Below are 17,836 nucleotides of genomic sequence, written 5' to 3'. Positions count from 1 at the left end.
TGGATATCACAGCTAAAAAAAAAAATATTCAAAATCGCCTCGATCATTCCCTAGTAAACTTGTTGATCGATCATAATCCGTTTACAAAATTAAAATCTGTCAAACCAAATTTTTCCTGTTTTATCTAGTTAATTAGTCTAAAAGTCACTATTTTTTCATCTGCTGCAGCCATCTTAATATAATATAGAAACTAGCAACAGTTATTAACTCAAATAAACTAAATTTGAAATCACTATACATTTGTACAAGGCATATTCAAATAATTGTGATTTGTGGCGCGTGAAAATGTACATATTATCTAGTTTTGGGCTGTTGACATCAAAAAGATTGTTGACCCCCTGGACGGTACAAGTGACTAAAAACGATCAATATGCTTGGATGTACGATATTTTTAATACGCAGCTACCTAAAAAAACAAGTTAATTTCGATTACCATCAGCTACTTCCTAAGAAGTCATCTCATTAACACCCATACAGTTCACGGCATGTTATACAACGAAATTTCCACGTAATATCTGTGAAACTATATTATGTACTAATTGGGACACGGATATTTTCAGGATAAATATTATGTTTTATAAAATAACTACGCGTATATACTATCATATTAAGTATATATTTGTAATCGGTACATAATATTTCGTCGGCGCACATGCGCTTAGTAGTCAAAATATAAAGGTCAGACACAGATTTCATCAGAATTAAAAATCGGCGTATCCCATAGAAGCGCTAAATAAGATAACGCTATATACGCTGAAGCAGAACTCGCTGCCTTACCGACCTGCAGACTTAGCAAAAATAGTAAAGACGATAATAACGTATATAACATCGTATAATTGAGACTATAATAATATAGATACGACCAGTTTACCCACATATTTTATTATATGTACCTACAAGACCACTGACGCCACCGTTGTCGCACGGGTCAGTGATTTTAAAACAATGAATGTACGCCATTTATATAAAAAACAAAACCGAATAAAATATACCAAAGAAACGAACGACGACAATAGTAACGATAAAATACCGCAGCTCGTCGAAAAAAAGAATATTATATTTATTATTTACCGAATTTATTTCCCTCGGCTCCTATATTATGGTATATAATAATAATAATATAATACGACGTATAGTTGCAGTTATGTATAAGCGTTCATAAAATATAGGTATATGGTCGCGTTGGCACTGCAGCGACGAGAAAACTTAACACCCGTCCCGGTGAGTGTATATATTATTATTATGCTTGTATATACGAATGATATAAACGTGTAGGTATCTCTCCATATTATAATATTATAATATGACTCTGCGAAATTCCGAAATATAAACAAAAAGCCGATTCGAATATTATTAATATTATACAGCAGTGCACGTCATAATACATCGCGGTATAATACATTATGCAAAAAACTTGTAACCGTATTGTTTTTTATCCCTCGATCGGGAGATATAATGTTTTTTTAATGTTAGGTATGTATGTACAATATATATATACCTACCAATATACGGCGGAGGTGCGGTGCCGCGGATTTGTCTTGTTTATTAAAACAAATTGTTATGTTTGCGTTGAATAATATGGGTATTATTTATACCACTTTTCATTCATCCGACACAGCGCTATATTATTATATTTTTTTTATACATAAGGCACGTCTAATACCGCTACACGTACGATAACACACGTACGGTGTTGCGGCAAAGGTGCTTCGTATAAATATATATAACAAAGAGTTTCAGTAGATTTAAAATAAATAATTTTTACAATAATTTTCTTTTCGGTTGACAAATGATTTATTTCGCCCCCGTCTATACACCGCGACGGTGATGCACACTAATACGGCTAACAGAAAAAATCGCTTTCAAATACTATTTTTTAAAAATCTTTGTGTAAATATTTTATCACATTCGTATTAAAGTAAACCGTTGAAAATGCATTATAAATATTAAGTGGATTTCCGTCAAACGGCATTGTCACCGTTTTCTTCGTCGCCGTATTAAATAAAATATATTATACTGTTTCGGGTAGATGTAGTCCCGCACAAAACAATGGAAAATTATTGTGAAAACCGCTTCCCCCGATCGGCCATCGTTAAAACACAAGACAATAATAATAATTATAATATGTAGGTATCATTATTATATTGTGTGCGCCGGCATCGTACGATTTACGATATGGTTTTATAAGATTATATATTTTACGTCGTGTACAGCGTCATCCTTTGCTCTCCTACCAAACCACTAACCAGAGCAGCTATTGTTCGTATATAGGTAGGTAGGTACCTATAATAATGATAGAAATATTCTATTTTATAATCAGCCGCGCGGACGAAAATAATTATTATTGTCTACTCGTTAGCGCTTGCGCCATCGAAGCCCCAGAAACCCCAGAATAAGAATCTTCACAGTGTTTGCCCAAAATCTGCGAATAAGAGAACATTTACATTATGATATCATGCTGCACTTGTACAATATGTCAATATAATTCCCGCAAAAAATTGTGGGTATAAATGACTAATTGTGATACTTACGCGAAAATGTGTATTATAATATTGTACGAACGTGCGGTTTACACCAAGTAAACCTAAACTAAAATACACTCAGTATAATATTATGATACCTACATCACATTAAATTATTATGTTACAAATAATAATAGTACTGTTGCCATATTGAGTTGGTTGTGTAACGGGAAGGGGGGAGATGTATTTCTAAATGTATACATTGTACATTTGTAACTATCATCTTTACTGTAATATACTAACATTTTTTATATTTATATTATTTTATATAAGTTATATTTTTATATTTTGTAGTATTATTTACTATCGAGTTCCCAAACAGTTATGTTAAATTAGTGATGGTTTTGTGGCTATAGCTATAACTGAAGCGAACATAATGGTGTTATATTTAATATAGAACAGTTCTGAGCTCAACTTTTCAAAGTCATAAAGGCGTTATCAGAGAAAAATTTCAGGATTATTTTCAGTATCGTAAATCAGGTTAAATTTTACTGAAAAAAAAATAAATAGAGATAATCTTTTATACTCTAAAATCACCTAAGTTCTTATTTGTGATCCATTTCGACTATTGTATAATGTATTAAGTTTTTTCAAAACTGGATTTTCAAGCTTAAAAAAGCTGGTGTAATCACTGTAATGTTACTTCCATGAAAATTCAAGTGTTCAAAAATCTTGTATCTTGTAAGATCTAAGTTGTTATTATTATAATTATTATTTTTATAAGTGGAGGTTCTTTTTTTGCAAAATGGCACAAAATATCTAAATACAACACTGAATAGTACTCAGGAAAAATACATCCTTTGTCAGTTTGTTAATATGTTCGCAGTAGTAAAAAACTGTAATGTCACGTAAAAAAGCTTAAAAATTATTTTATTTAATAGCGCCGCTATTATTCTTTTAATTACTGTATGCCTTTCTAAAATGTTTGGCTTGAAGCTCCTCTCGATTTTATTCCGTGAACTGAATTGTCACATGCCTGCATAAATATTCAATGGTTTTAGTTTGATCTTCAGTGTAGGGTCAAAAACATTTTCAGAGTGATTAACAGTTTGATCATTGATTATAAATACCAAGGTATTATTAAAATAATAGTATTTAAGGGCGCACGTTATAAATTTCATCAGGGGGGAAGGGGGGCCACCAAGTGTATTTTTGAATTGTTACCACAATTAGGTATATTGATAAATTATTATAGACAATTACCCCAATAATTACATTATTATATTACGTTACATTGGAATCCACTGGTATCACTGGTTACACTGCTAATTAAATATGTCACCATACGAATTTCCCAAGAACATTTTTAGTTTTCAAAACTACAGGGATATAAATGTTAATTATTATTTATTATTATTATTACGGAGAACTCATTCTACGAGGCGAAACGGCTTACGTGCCGGAAGGGAAGGAGGAATGACTATTAAGTTATTGCGTTTATCGAGTAAAACTTTTCAAGCCGATTGAGTGGAAGCGGTAAAAATCCATCCGCGGCAATAATAAGTAATTTAAAAAAAGTTTGATTTTTCACCCGACATCTGGTGGCCGCGCACTGAATTAAATACATACGGAATGCGTGTATTAATCAAAAAATTGTGATACTGATAGCAAGTCGCCAATTCGTCATAATATGCATTCAGAGTTTTATTACTTTGAGATTCCGAGTCAGCAGAAAACACGATGAAATGTTATGATATCCACGAAAATCGTTATCATCATTATAATAATATTAATTTTAAAAATCAAATCGGAATGTATATGGCGCGGCTCTCGTATAGGCACATTTTACATATCATATAAGAATTATTATACATAAGACGCATATCATATTGTATTTAGGTCGATGAACGAGGACATTTCGGGCAGACACACAGAAAAATACGGTGTGGTTAAAATAATATTATATAATATGAATACAAAGAAAATGAATAAGCGTATATTATTTTATACAACGCATGCGCACTTATGTGAGCGCGAGCTCAAACACACACAGACACACAAATAGCGTGATAAGTGGTGTTGTGAGTATATATGATGGGGGAGCAGAGTTTCAGACGACGGGGCCATATTATGTGCGTTATCGAATGATAAATCACAAAGGAACATTTACTGTTTTGGCCCCAGAGCGACACTCGTGGGGAGGGTCGTACTTTACTTAACCGGAAACCACAAATTAGTGTTTTATATACTTGTGTGCGTATTGTTCGCAAAGCGTCTGCAATGCGCCCCCCCCCCCCCCCCAAGGCACGGCGGTGAACACCGTCGACAGTTTAATAATAATATTGTTAAAAGTGCGTTTACAATAACGGTGTGCTCTGTAAACCTACAAACGGCGTCGGCGACGATAACGAGTAACAAGCACGCGATCTCCACGCGCGGGACGAGTAAGGCATTAAGGCGGAAGCGATAATAACGACATCGTATAATGATTTCGAGCGTGATACGATACGATACGAACAAAATGAGTCGGCGGGGTGTTGGACGCGATATGATGATAATTATCATATACTATACAGTTGCCCCATCTTTCAAGTCGAAAATACATTTTAACTTCATGTAATGATATAATATTATTTTCATTTTGCTTAAAACAGCGCCCTTCCACAACCCCCCTGACCACACAGATCATTTCGAAAAGCGACCAAAAAATGGTACAACTATTATTATTAGATTACACAGTTTGACGTTTGTATAACAATTATTAACGGTAGTCGACGACGCGCGTTATTGCTAGGTGGTATTACCTTAATTGAATTTCAATTTAAGTCATAATTATAGAGTCATTACGATTTCACGTTACGCAGTCATAATAACTCATAACAGTAAGTCGCAACTGTAATTTATTTAATATACTTATTTGAATAAAATAGAGAGATTAATGGCTCATTTAGCTATTGACAAATCTGATGAATATGGTATTTTATATATTTATTGAAATTTATAAATAAACTATAAAGAATTATAGATACATAATATTATAATTTATAACCCATTTTTACAAACTCTAAAGATTTTCAGTGAATACAAATTGCACGGCGTTTTGTATAGGCAACTACGTGTACACAACCGCCATCGGTATAGGTACCCTGCACGGCGGTAAAAGACTGCGACTGGCGGACTTATTACTGGACCTAGCTGTTAGGTGGTATGGAGAATGTACGTATAATACTGTTATACCACAAGCACATTTTACTCGCTATTATGGATATCGGAAGAAAACAGCTCTCGTGTTATTTACATCAAATAGTATAAGTACGTCGGGTCCACTGCAGCCTGCAGCTCTTTCGACATAATACGAGGGTCGCATTTTTATGACATTCGCGTCCGGTTAAACAGATAAAATTGTTCGTACACGAGGCTCAACGACCCCACGCTACCCACTCCATCACACTACCTCACTCGGGTTTTTATTCTATATCTGGGTCTGATTTATACAGGGTGATTCACCAACTTCGCTCACTAAACTTTTATTATAAAAAAACAGAATAGGTAAATAAGTAATACATTTGTTCGAATTCTGAGTTCGGATTTTTTAAGCTTACTTAAAGATCGTATTTTCAACTACATACATTTTTCATTCCGTCTTTTGGCGATACGTACTGTACTTTCCTGCAACTTTCCAAGTGAATACTGTTTTTTTTTTTTTATGTAAATTGTTACAGGCATGTTACATATGATTTTTTTGTCTATCTTGTCGCATACGTTCTTCTGGCAATATTGCGACCACCTAACATTCTAAACAATATTATATTGTCGTTAGAAGTGGATGATGTGAAAGTGGTTTTAATGACGAAATAAATAACACTCGAAGTTATTATAAATAAGTATAGGTAATACATTATTAAAAATTATTATATTAAATGGCGCTTACGTCGTGGTCTCGTTATTTAACGTCATTCTCCGTTTTTAAATTATATTCTTTTAAAATATAATTAATAATTAGAAAAAAAATTTCCTTTTATTGGTTCCTCTTCGCCGCGTTTCAATATGATATCTATACTAATTTACCGTATTTGTAAATATTATATAAAATTATATTATTATACAATATTATACTTTGGAAGCATATCAATAGTTGTAGCACGCATATTTTATTACAATTTCTGGCCTCGGAGTCCTCCACAAACTTTCTATTTCCTTTGAGTATGTGTATTAAACACCATCGTTGCAATCATGTGGTAGATTTCACACGACAAGCGTCCCGTAATCGCAAGTAGATCACAATTTGCGGTAGAGAACATACGTCAAGATAGCTAATTTTTTTTTTAAAGTTTGATGAATCTAAATCAAAGTATAAACGAATATTATTGAGTTACTAAGAATTATAGTCCTTAATAATGGTTTTACTTTAAGTATAAAAATATATAATAATATTTATTCTTATACTTATTAGTTATATTAATAATATAATCAGTCAATTATCACAAATGTTTATATTAATTAGGTAGATAGGTATTAACTTTAATTTTGTCTAATTCTAATCATAACCATTGCTCGAATCTCGCTTGGTCACCTAGCTATTCCTTTATTAGCCTACTGTGGTGAACACTAATATCCTTACTTGTATGTACGTTACACAATTTTTTCACTCTGTAGAATTTTATTTTAAACTTACCATAATGTGTATATATTATATATTGATCATCTACTTAACAATTTACAGCAGGGGTCGGCCGTTAAATTCTATGGCGGACCACATAATTTTAAAAAAAAATTCAAGGGCCAGAAAAAAGTAATATACCTAATGTGTTTATTTTTGTGTTAAAAATACAGTTTAAGCTATTTAAAGCAAATTATTCAATATAATATAATATTGACCAGTTTTTTCAAAAATTGATACTTTTGGACAGGTGTCCAAGAACAGGAGATTACACCTTGGAAGGTGGAGATCAGTTAATTTTGAACAATATTTATTCTTTAAAAACGTCATTTTGGAGAACGGAGTTTCCCATATCTATATGTGGAGCCAAAACACATCCAAATAGATCAAATATCTATTACGTGGAAAACAGCATTAAAAATAAATATTCTTGGAGGTCCAGTTATTTCTCTTTTTCCGGGATTTGTACCGCGGGTCACCTATTGCCAACCCCTGATTCACAGTAGCCAAAGGATAATAATTCTCTGAATTATTTTTTGCCACAGTACACTTCTCATAAAAAATCTAAATATTAAATACAAAATGGACTACAAATAAACTCAAGAATTCCAAAAATCCAAATGGTATATCTCGCTGTTGCGGTCGGTTTTAAATAATTATTACTCAAATATTAACGATTCATAAACATTTTTACAGACACTTTTGCTGGTTTGACCTGCGGACTGCTTTTACCATATATACTTACTTAAGACGAGCATGTTGCAACTTTTAAATCCCTTAAAATAACAAACCGAAGTAATCCACTGTAACGGCTAGTTTTTTTTTATATACACACATTAACTCTGACGTTTTTTTGTTGCGCTTTAAAACACAATATTAAATATTGTTTGAGTACACACAATATCGACGATTATTGAGGTTCTCAATTAAATATTAATACATATCAGGTTTTGTATAGTGCGTAGATCTACATAATTATATTATATTACACGGGGACTACGAAAATGGAATGATTAATGGGGTGAAGGGCCGTGGCAAAAGGAGCCGATAAATCATAATATTCTATACACACGCAACGATAAAGTCCGGTAGGAGCGGCGGCGACGATGTCATCGCGAAATATAGTGTCTCGTGTCTGGGTGAAAATAAATATTATATAGAGCGAATGGAATTCGCGTTTATATCTGTATGGGACGATGGAAAAGGCGCGGAGTGGAAGAGGCTGTGGACGACAATAATTTTGCAGATTCGATCGGTTTCTCGTCGTAGACGTACCTATTACGATTATAAATGTCTCCGAAATAATATGATAGTTGATAATAATTATTATATTATACAGGATGATCCGCCAATCATGAACAACCCCGTTTTATCGATGCACACAACACTTTTATAAAATTTATATCCCAACTTTATCTTAATATTATTATCAACTTATACATAGGTTACCTACGTGGCATATAAATACCAAATATAAACTACGATTAACACAAGTGAATTAATATTGAATAGCGTCATATAATCTATTATAAAGTTATGAAGTATAGTGGTTGTAGAAGCTCTTATTTTGACTGATTCCATATCCATATTAGAGTTGTGGCCAAACGAACTTATGGTTTGTGACTCTGCCTCCAGTCGATGCCCATTAATAGGGATGTCTGCAGTCTTCTTAGGTGGAACTTGTTTTTATACAACTCTGTCTATATATACGGATTTGGTATTTTTGTTATGAGAAAATTAAGTCAAACATTAAACAATGACTGGTTTCTTTATTTTCAAAATGTCTATTATTCCGCCAAGGCGCCAACAGTTATAATAAATTGCTTTTTTGTATACCTAGTATCTATCGCCTCACGGTGGACGATGCACACCACTGCATAATCGTTTGGCCCAACGCTATAAATACTAATATTATAAAATAATTCGTAATGAAGTTTAAAAAATAGAACGTTAAATCTTTAAATGATAAGTTTTCAATATTACATTTTTTCTTAAATTTATAAAGCAAAGTAATTAAAACATAATTTCTTTCAAAATAAAGTTGACCTAGATGGCTAGATTAGATATTTCGTCAGTATAGATATAATTCCAGTAAACTCGTTTCTAACCTCATTGTGATCAACATCAAAACACTTCAGAATTTTGCTTACATTTTTTAATTTTAAAAATATTCGCATTTATTAGGTACACCTAATGACTAATAACATAATATATTGTGTATAGTCATCTGCAGTCGATACGACGATTTATATCAATACGACAATACCATATTATTATAATAATATTAGTATTTATTACCATAGCGCGTTTCGTATTGCAACAATTTATAATCTATTTAACTCTGTGTGCGTGTGTAGTGTGTTACGAATTATACGACCGCCACCGCCTAAACACGTCAGTTAATTTAACACACAAATACTCATTAATCATTATAGTTAAAATAATAATATTATAACGTTTTATCATAACATGTAGTATTACGCTTATATTCTTGCCTATACTGAACCCCTTAAAAATGATCCGTTAGCATAATACCCTTCAATAGTTCAATACATGCCTACCAATTACCATTACTACCTGTCTAAATACTTACACACTTGTTGGAAATGGACAACATAAAAATAATATGAAAACAAATTGTATGAAAATTGAATTATATAAATTTAATATAGCATCATTATAAAAATCTAAACTTGCTTTATTTTTTACTTTTCAGAACAGATACCCAGCTTAACCGTATCTGCGGGCAGTGGCGCGATGTATAATATTCTGCACGCATATGGTATACTGTATGCCATAACTATTATCTATAATTTCTCAATTTTTCATGATTTTGTCACGTGATGCTAATTAAAAAATTTGCGACAATAATTTTCTCGTTATTATGGTAGGTACCATATTATATTAATACCCACATTTTTCCAGTAATAAATAATATATCAGTTATCAATATAATAAATATAATAATTATAAATTGTCTTAATAGAAATTTTAATTTGAATAAGTAATGTAATAATTATAGGTATGTATGTTGTATTATGTAAATTTGAAAGAAATCCAGTTAATGAAAAAAATTTTTTTTTTTAAATGTGGTCGATGACGAAACGCAATACAATATAGGTTAGGTTGCAGGGTATATAATTTATGATAATATGCACACGTCGTTTTCTAGGACGAAACACGTGTCGGAATATAATAACTACTCGCGCTACGAATATAAAACACGGGTGCGGCGGCAAAGGTAAAAAAGCAAAAACGCAATAAAAAATAATATGAAAAAAGAAGACGAGTTTCAATGTTATCCTAATCATAGGCACGCGAAGCCCATTGTGGTCTGTGGGTTAGAGTGGGTCAAGCCATATTATTTATATAATTGTTTAGAATTATAAATAATTACTATAACTATGTAGTTAACTTAAATAGTTAAATGTGTATTTTAAATAAGGTACTTTAAAAAATATATAATATTTTGCACTACCTGCTTATAAGCATTTTTTTCATCATTTTATGAAATAATTTTTTAGGTGCCCTTTTGAATTAGTGCATCCGGGGCCCTTTAAATATTAAGCCCGGTCCAGACCAAGAAACATTTGTAGGAAACATATGTTTCTGACATTGTCGTCGACAAATATTTATGACGGGAAATCAGAAACATTGTCGATGACAATGTTGGAAAGTGGATACACGTGTTTCCGACAAATTTTTCTTTGGTCTGGACTCTGGACGGGGCTTTAGACCGATACCGCGCCGATACGCTCATATTCATAAATCAGTGTGACCACATACGCCAATACTTAGATATTAGTTACAGTAAAAGTTATAGTTATATAGTTAGAGTTGAACAATCACAATTTTTTTAAGAGTTGACTTTTTTCACGGGCAACGGAATGTGTGAGATCAGATATGTTATAATGAATTAGAAGAAATATGGCATATCAAATTTTTACAGTTGGTATATTTATTAAAAATACAAATGACAAATCTTTGGCCAGGACAACGTCGGACAGGATAGCTAGTATTTTATATTTGTATTCATACTTAATATTATATTAATGTATGTTATTTGTACCTAGGTATATGCCATATGGCTATAATATACTAATTATTAATTATATACGCATAACCTACGGCAGTCATATTTTGAGGCAGTTGCCTCAAGGGAAATTTGGGTGGGTGGGCGGGTGTGTTAGTATAGATATGCAACTTATACCTAAAAAAACTTAATAATATTTATTATTTTGAATAATAAAAAAAATAGTGAAAAAACTGTTGGTGGTGGGGAGGGGGATCAAATTGTATAGTTTGCCTCAGGTCTGCTTGTCAGTTCAGCACGTCACTGACCTACGGTAACAGTCAGTCTTTCGAAATTAAATCATATCAATACTGACTAATGACCACGATTAAAGATAGTATGGTTACACCTTTAATCGAGCTAATGACTATATAATACACTAATAGAGAGTCCAATCTGACTCTGACGTGCTAGTGGGCAATGACCGGCTGAGAGCGTTTCGTAGACTGTTGTAGTAGACCGTGGTAGAGGAATATTATGAATCAAATTCGAAAAACAATTATTTAATACTAGCTGGTCCCGTGCGCTTCGTTGCCCGTTAAATGTACCAACTCTATATGACTCAAACTAGTCAAACTTTGTTCAATTCGTTATTTAATATTCGGTGTATGGCGTTCAAAATTTATCTTAACTTTTCCGTTGCCCGGAATAAAAATTCTGATTCGCAGCACTATGTTATTAGGTAGGCTGTTTGTACGTAAGTTACGTACAACGTAAGTGTATAATTTAACTATAAGTATCAAAGTTATTCCAAGTTTTTCGTATTCCACCTATGGTTGAATATAATCAATTAATACAAAATCTTTACCTAACCTAACCGTACTAAAACCCTATTTAAATTAGACTCTTCTTCCCAGAGGTCTAATCTACACACAAATATTCATTTATATATTGATTGACAAAAAAAAAAAATAATGCAAATCAACAAACATGCCCGATTAATCAATAGCAACCAAAATATAAAACACTGTTGCGCCACTGATGTATTTTTTACATCCAGAATTCCTACTTTTCCGGTAGATTTTCCTAAATTATTTTTTCGTAACAACTCTCCTAGCAATTTATAATTATGAACATCTTAAAAAAATTTGAGCCAAATTGGACCAGCCGTTCTCGATTTATGAGGTATAACGTACATTTTTCATGCTCCATTTTTATATATACAGGATGATTCATTTAACGTAAGACACTTTATATCGTTTAACCATCTACTTTTCGTATAATAAGTGTCTCGCTGTAACAGTTTTGGTATTTCCTACTGTCTATATTTAGAATGAGACCTATTTATAATAATTATAATTATTATAAGTAGGTAGGTACACAAATGGCCCAGTTATTAAATTATTATTAATAGTTCAATAATAATATTATACCTGTATGGCTATATATTAATTATGACGTAGTCGTGAGACGAATTTGATAAATTTTCGCTCTCCGAAAAAAGGTAAAAAAATAATTTATCTAATTATATCTCGTGAGTAACGACGTAACGTTTACATAATAATGTTATACAGTAAAATGTCACTGGTTTCGAAACGACGGCGGTCTTTCACTACGATTACCTACGCGCGGCATATTCTGCCGGGCGGACGTTATTTATATTGTGCCGAAAAAAAACCACCGCCGCCGTCGTCGGGAATAATAATGACGAACGAAGACGGGGGGGGGGGGGGGGGTAGCGTGGATAGAAGACACGGACACAAACGCGTATAATAATAATAATAATAATATTATACAAGTCGCGCGAGAGGCAATCGTTTTATTCAAATGCGAAAAACCCTCGCCGCCGCCTTAACAGCGATCACGTTTTTAACGCGACCGCGGCCGCAATAGGTATATAATATTATTATGTATATATACGATTCTCTCCGCCGTGCCAAACAAAGCCATATAAACGGTGAGGCGAATTAACACCGCGAAATTAATATTCATCGAGCGAATATCAGCGGCAGCGGCGGCGAAACCCGACGAACCGGTGAGGATGAGGACACGGCACGGCAGCTATATAATAATAAATATATACGTATATGTACATAATAATATTATATATAGGTGGGAACGACAATACACACGACGGTTTTAAACGGTACCCTAACCCCTCCACCATCCCCCGAACCACCCTTGCTAGCACGCGACACTTCGGTTTAATACCGCTGAGCCTCACGCAGGTTCACCACCCATCCCATGCGTCAACCCTGTCCCTGAGCCACCCATCCACCCACCACCGCAAATATCGCCGCGACTTTACCGCGTAATAATGACTCTGAGGCTGTGAATCTTTCATTTTCGAGTCGGATCCGAATCCGGCGACGAACCAACGGTGGGGCGGGGGACGGGGCGAGCCACCGGGCCCAAACTTAAATGACTCGGGGAATCGAGGTTTGAATTTTAATCCAAATCATTTGCATACATATACACGCATTGCGTATCTATACGGAGAATTGACTTAAGCCAAAAATACACGTCGGGAACTGTAGTGCGCGCGGCACTCGTTAAAATAATAATGATAATAATATACGCTCAGAGCTCCCACACTCGTGTCTCCACATATTATATTGGGCTGCGTGGCGTGTGTATAGGTACCCGTCCGTTGTGCATTTATTATTAATTGATTATACTATTATGTAATGCGATATTGTGCGTCTTGTACTAGTTTTACTTAAGAGGACGTCACACCCGCATGTGTTGTCTCCGTCTTACGAACGTACGGCATACCAAATTTTCGTTCGCTAGTTTCAATAGGGTGCTGTCATTTTTGATTTTAGAGTGAATTGACCTATTATAAAACTTTTAGGTAACATCATTATCTGTGCCTTCTCGTTGGTTTTTTATGATATTTTAATTTTTTAATGAGTTATGAGCATTTTCAAATATTAATATTTTACACACTGATAACTCACTTAAAAATTAAAATATCGTAAAAAGCCAACGAGAAGACATAGATTATGTTGTTACCTAAAAGTTTGATAATAGGTCAATTCACTCTAAAATTAAAAATGACAGCACCCTATTGAAACTAGCGAACGAAAATTTGCTATGTCGTACGTTCGTAAGACGGAGACAACACATGCGGGTACGACGTCCTCTTAATACAATAATATATAAATTATAATTTTACGGACGCAAGAGTGGCGGCTCCTGGGGGCCACCCCCCAAGCTGTATTTCTAAACAATTTTATACTGTTAAACACAAAATTACAAAAAAAATCATCGAAATTGTCAGAAAGTTATGACTTACTTGCTTCTTCTTAAATAGATTGCCGATTGGAAATTTAACACTGCGATTAGCACGTACACACGTACAATATAACCCATATATAATATCTATCTATAAATCATAATATTAATATTACCTACAGAATACAGGTTAAGAAAATAAAATAAAATAATAAATCAGTATGATAATATAAGTAACTAGGTATAGCTGAATATCCCGGCTTCACCCATGTAGTTTTTTTTTTTTTTGGTAAATCCTATATAGACATAATATAGTATATTATTATAGTATAATATAATTAATATACATTATACATTACATATGCGTATCGACGTATCGTGTATCTCGGTTTGAGAGTAGGTATCTTAGTTACACCAAGTAAGTACCTCAGTTCACCTACCTAGCTTTGCGAAATAATTCGATCTAGATGGGCAACTGAAAATCGCGGATTGGATTTAGTACTAGGTATGTTTTTTACGTGGTTTAAACTTTAAACTACTTACTCTCTAAAATGTTCTGGAATCTCTAAATAACAAGATTTCTAAGATTTTCATCAAATTCAATTGAGTAGTTTTTGAGTATATTAGGTATAAGCTACACGCTTATACACACATACATTTGGTTTTAAGATATACATTATACTTATATAGTTTCTTTATTCGAGGCTTATAATGGTTGTATTAAATTTGAATTCAATATCATTGTGTACGAAAAACGATTCTGAGCGAAAACGGTTAGTCAGTGGATGTTTTATATTGTTATTATCTTTTATTATAGCCTGTAAGTTGAATTAATATTAAAAATTACAACAAAATAACTAAAATAATTATTATTATTTTTATTCGTTTCTATGGTGATAAACAAATTAAAATCCCATTTTTAGCGGTTTTTTGTAATTTGTCGGTGGTTTTTCCTATCATGAAATAAATATATTGAGAAAATCGAAAAATGACCTCTCTGAAGTACCATCTTGATCCAGTTTGCTAAAAGATAAGATACTATATGTTGAAATCGAAGAACTCCTGGTAGAAATTTTGTATACAGGATAAAAAAAATAAACACCATTGTAAAACCAATAGATCCCCTCGCTATGTTCAAAATATAATAGAATAATTTCTACTATTAATATGTAATATGCAACAAATGGCAACCATTTATAAACAAAAAAAATTAAAATTTCCGCCGTGAATCCTATTTCACCAATATTCTTTAAAATGCGAATATCGGAAAAACCCTTTGTTATGGCACATCTAGATCATTAGAGGAAACACTATTCCAAATTTCAAGTTCGCATGTTTTGTAGTTTTTGGGATGTAACAATGAATATGTTTTTGACTTTTATTATATATATATATATATATATAGAATTTGGTTTTCTTTTGACCAGTTTTCGCATTCATTTTCGTGTAATGTAGGCTCATCTATAACGAAAATTTGCCATGATTTTAGGGGAGTGACCGATATTTAAAAATACTTTATTGCATATAAATGAAGTTTTCTGCGTTGGCAAAAATCATCTTACTACAATGAAAAACCTTAGTGTGATATTTTATTTAAGACATCCTATATCATACGACCATGAATGGGTATGTTGTATGTACTATGTAGGTATATGTGATATACTGATATACTGATATATTATTATTTATTAGCATTAATTATAAACTATTACTTTAAAGTGATAAGAAAGATAGATGAATGAGTTTTTTTTTTATTGATGAAAGTTTATGTTTTATTAATCGTCGATTTTTTTTGTTGTGCCGATATTTTTACTAGCGTTCCAGCAATATTTTAACTGAAAATTATTTTATATAATAATAAAAGATACCTACTTAAATTAAAAAAAGGTATGTTGTTTTCATATTTCATAATAATTGTTAATATTTTAATTCACTTCGTCTGAAATTAGTTTTTACACGGCCGGTATCAAATCGTTCACTCCCTTCCTTCGTGTTGCACTACCCACTGTTCACTGCAACACACACACAGATAGAATAGGAGATAGATGTGGTGGAAGTGAAAAAGGAAAATAATTGCGACTGACGACCAAGCCTGCACACGAAGATTAGTGGCGATAACGCAACAGCCGTTGTTTTCAACTAATCTACATTTATGTGAAGGATTTCCTTTTCTTTTTCCCGCGTAATAAAAACTCGACCCGCAGCGTCCCCGAGATGGGCCGATAGCGCATTTTATACTACATAATATATAAATACATAATAGTGAATATTATACGTTTATAATATAATATAATATATATATACATACGCGTGTATACATAAATACTGCACGTTTAATTAAATACTGATAGTGTGGTGGGACACCAGTAGTTACGGCCAGTGGTGAATTCAATTAACAACGAGATATTAGCCTTTAAATGAGTAGGGTAAATCCTGCCCTATCCACGTAGGCTGATCAGTGGCACAGCCTGCAACAGAACGAAGGATTAGCTAGTATATTTAAACTAAAAAACTTTGTGCGTGGTTTTTTTTTCAATAGGTACTCTCTCCAGTCTCTATAGCCACCTCCCACCCCAAACCGTTCCCGTTAGTTCCAAGGCTTTGTTACCACACCTGATCCAGTCCTCTTGTAAAGCGCTTTTCTATTACAGCGGGTACCTATACACTTACTCTACCCCCTCCCCCCGGTTCTCACAACACGTATGACCGTTTCTTTTAAGATCAGTCATTTCTCCTACTTGCAGGAGGTGGTTAAATTTTTTTCCGGTCCGATCTTTTGTCGCATAGATGAGCATACGGTGTACATACAGGTACAACACTATATTTTAACAACTGAATACACAACGCACACGTCTACACTCTACATTTATATAACTCAGTGACACATTTAGTCGTAATGGCCGTTACGCACCAAGAAACAAATTCTAGAGTTAACTGTCTCCCCCTTCCCACAATATATCAGTATTATACTTTTATCTTGATTTGATTAACAACTTTTATTTTGCTTCTCAAAGAACCAACTAGAGCAAATTTTGCTACCAGAAATCACCCTCTAAGTTAAAAATCGAAGTATTTTTTCTATTTATCGTGTACTCGCATACAATAAAAAACACATATTATTTTAAAATGAATACATCGCTCCGCTCAGAATATAAAAAAAATATTACTCGCATAACGCCTACTGTATAGCCAGGGCAGTATAGTTTTGAAAGTACCATAATATTAAGCATGCAAAATTGCACACATATATTCAAATAAAAATAGCAGAGCAGTTAGTAACTACTTTTCCACCTCTTTTAAATGTTATTTGTAGGTTGTTTCTGATAAGTGATAAGGATAACACAGAAGCTGTCGCAATAGCCAATAATGAATGACCCACATAATGACCATATTATTATATTATGACCGTTCAGAATCTTTATTTTTTATATTTATCACTGACAGAGAAAATATTAGATTTGTTTT

At 33.1% G+C, this 17,836-nt stretch overlaps 1 protein-coding gene across 1 annotated transcript in view; it reads left to right on the top strand.

Moving 5' to 3' along the window:
- LOC100159738 (glutamate receptor 1) overlaps positions 1-17,836 on the top strand; it is a 205,493-nt gene that overhangs the window by 89,064 nt on the left and 98,593 nt on the right. The gene's annotated exons all lie outside the window — the stretch shown is intronic.

Source organism: Acyrthosiphon pisum, chromosome A1, assembly GCF_005508785.2.
Source record: "Acyrthosiphon pisum isolate AL4f chromosome A1, pea_aphid_22Mar2018_4r6ur, whole genome shotgun sequence".
In the NCBI taxonomy this organism is placed as follows: Eukaryota; Metazoa; Arthropoda; class Insecta; order Hemiptera; family Aphididae; genus Acyrthosiphon; species Acyrthosiphon pisum.
This window is presented reverse-complemented; position numbering and strand designations above follow the sequence as displayed.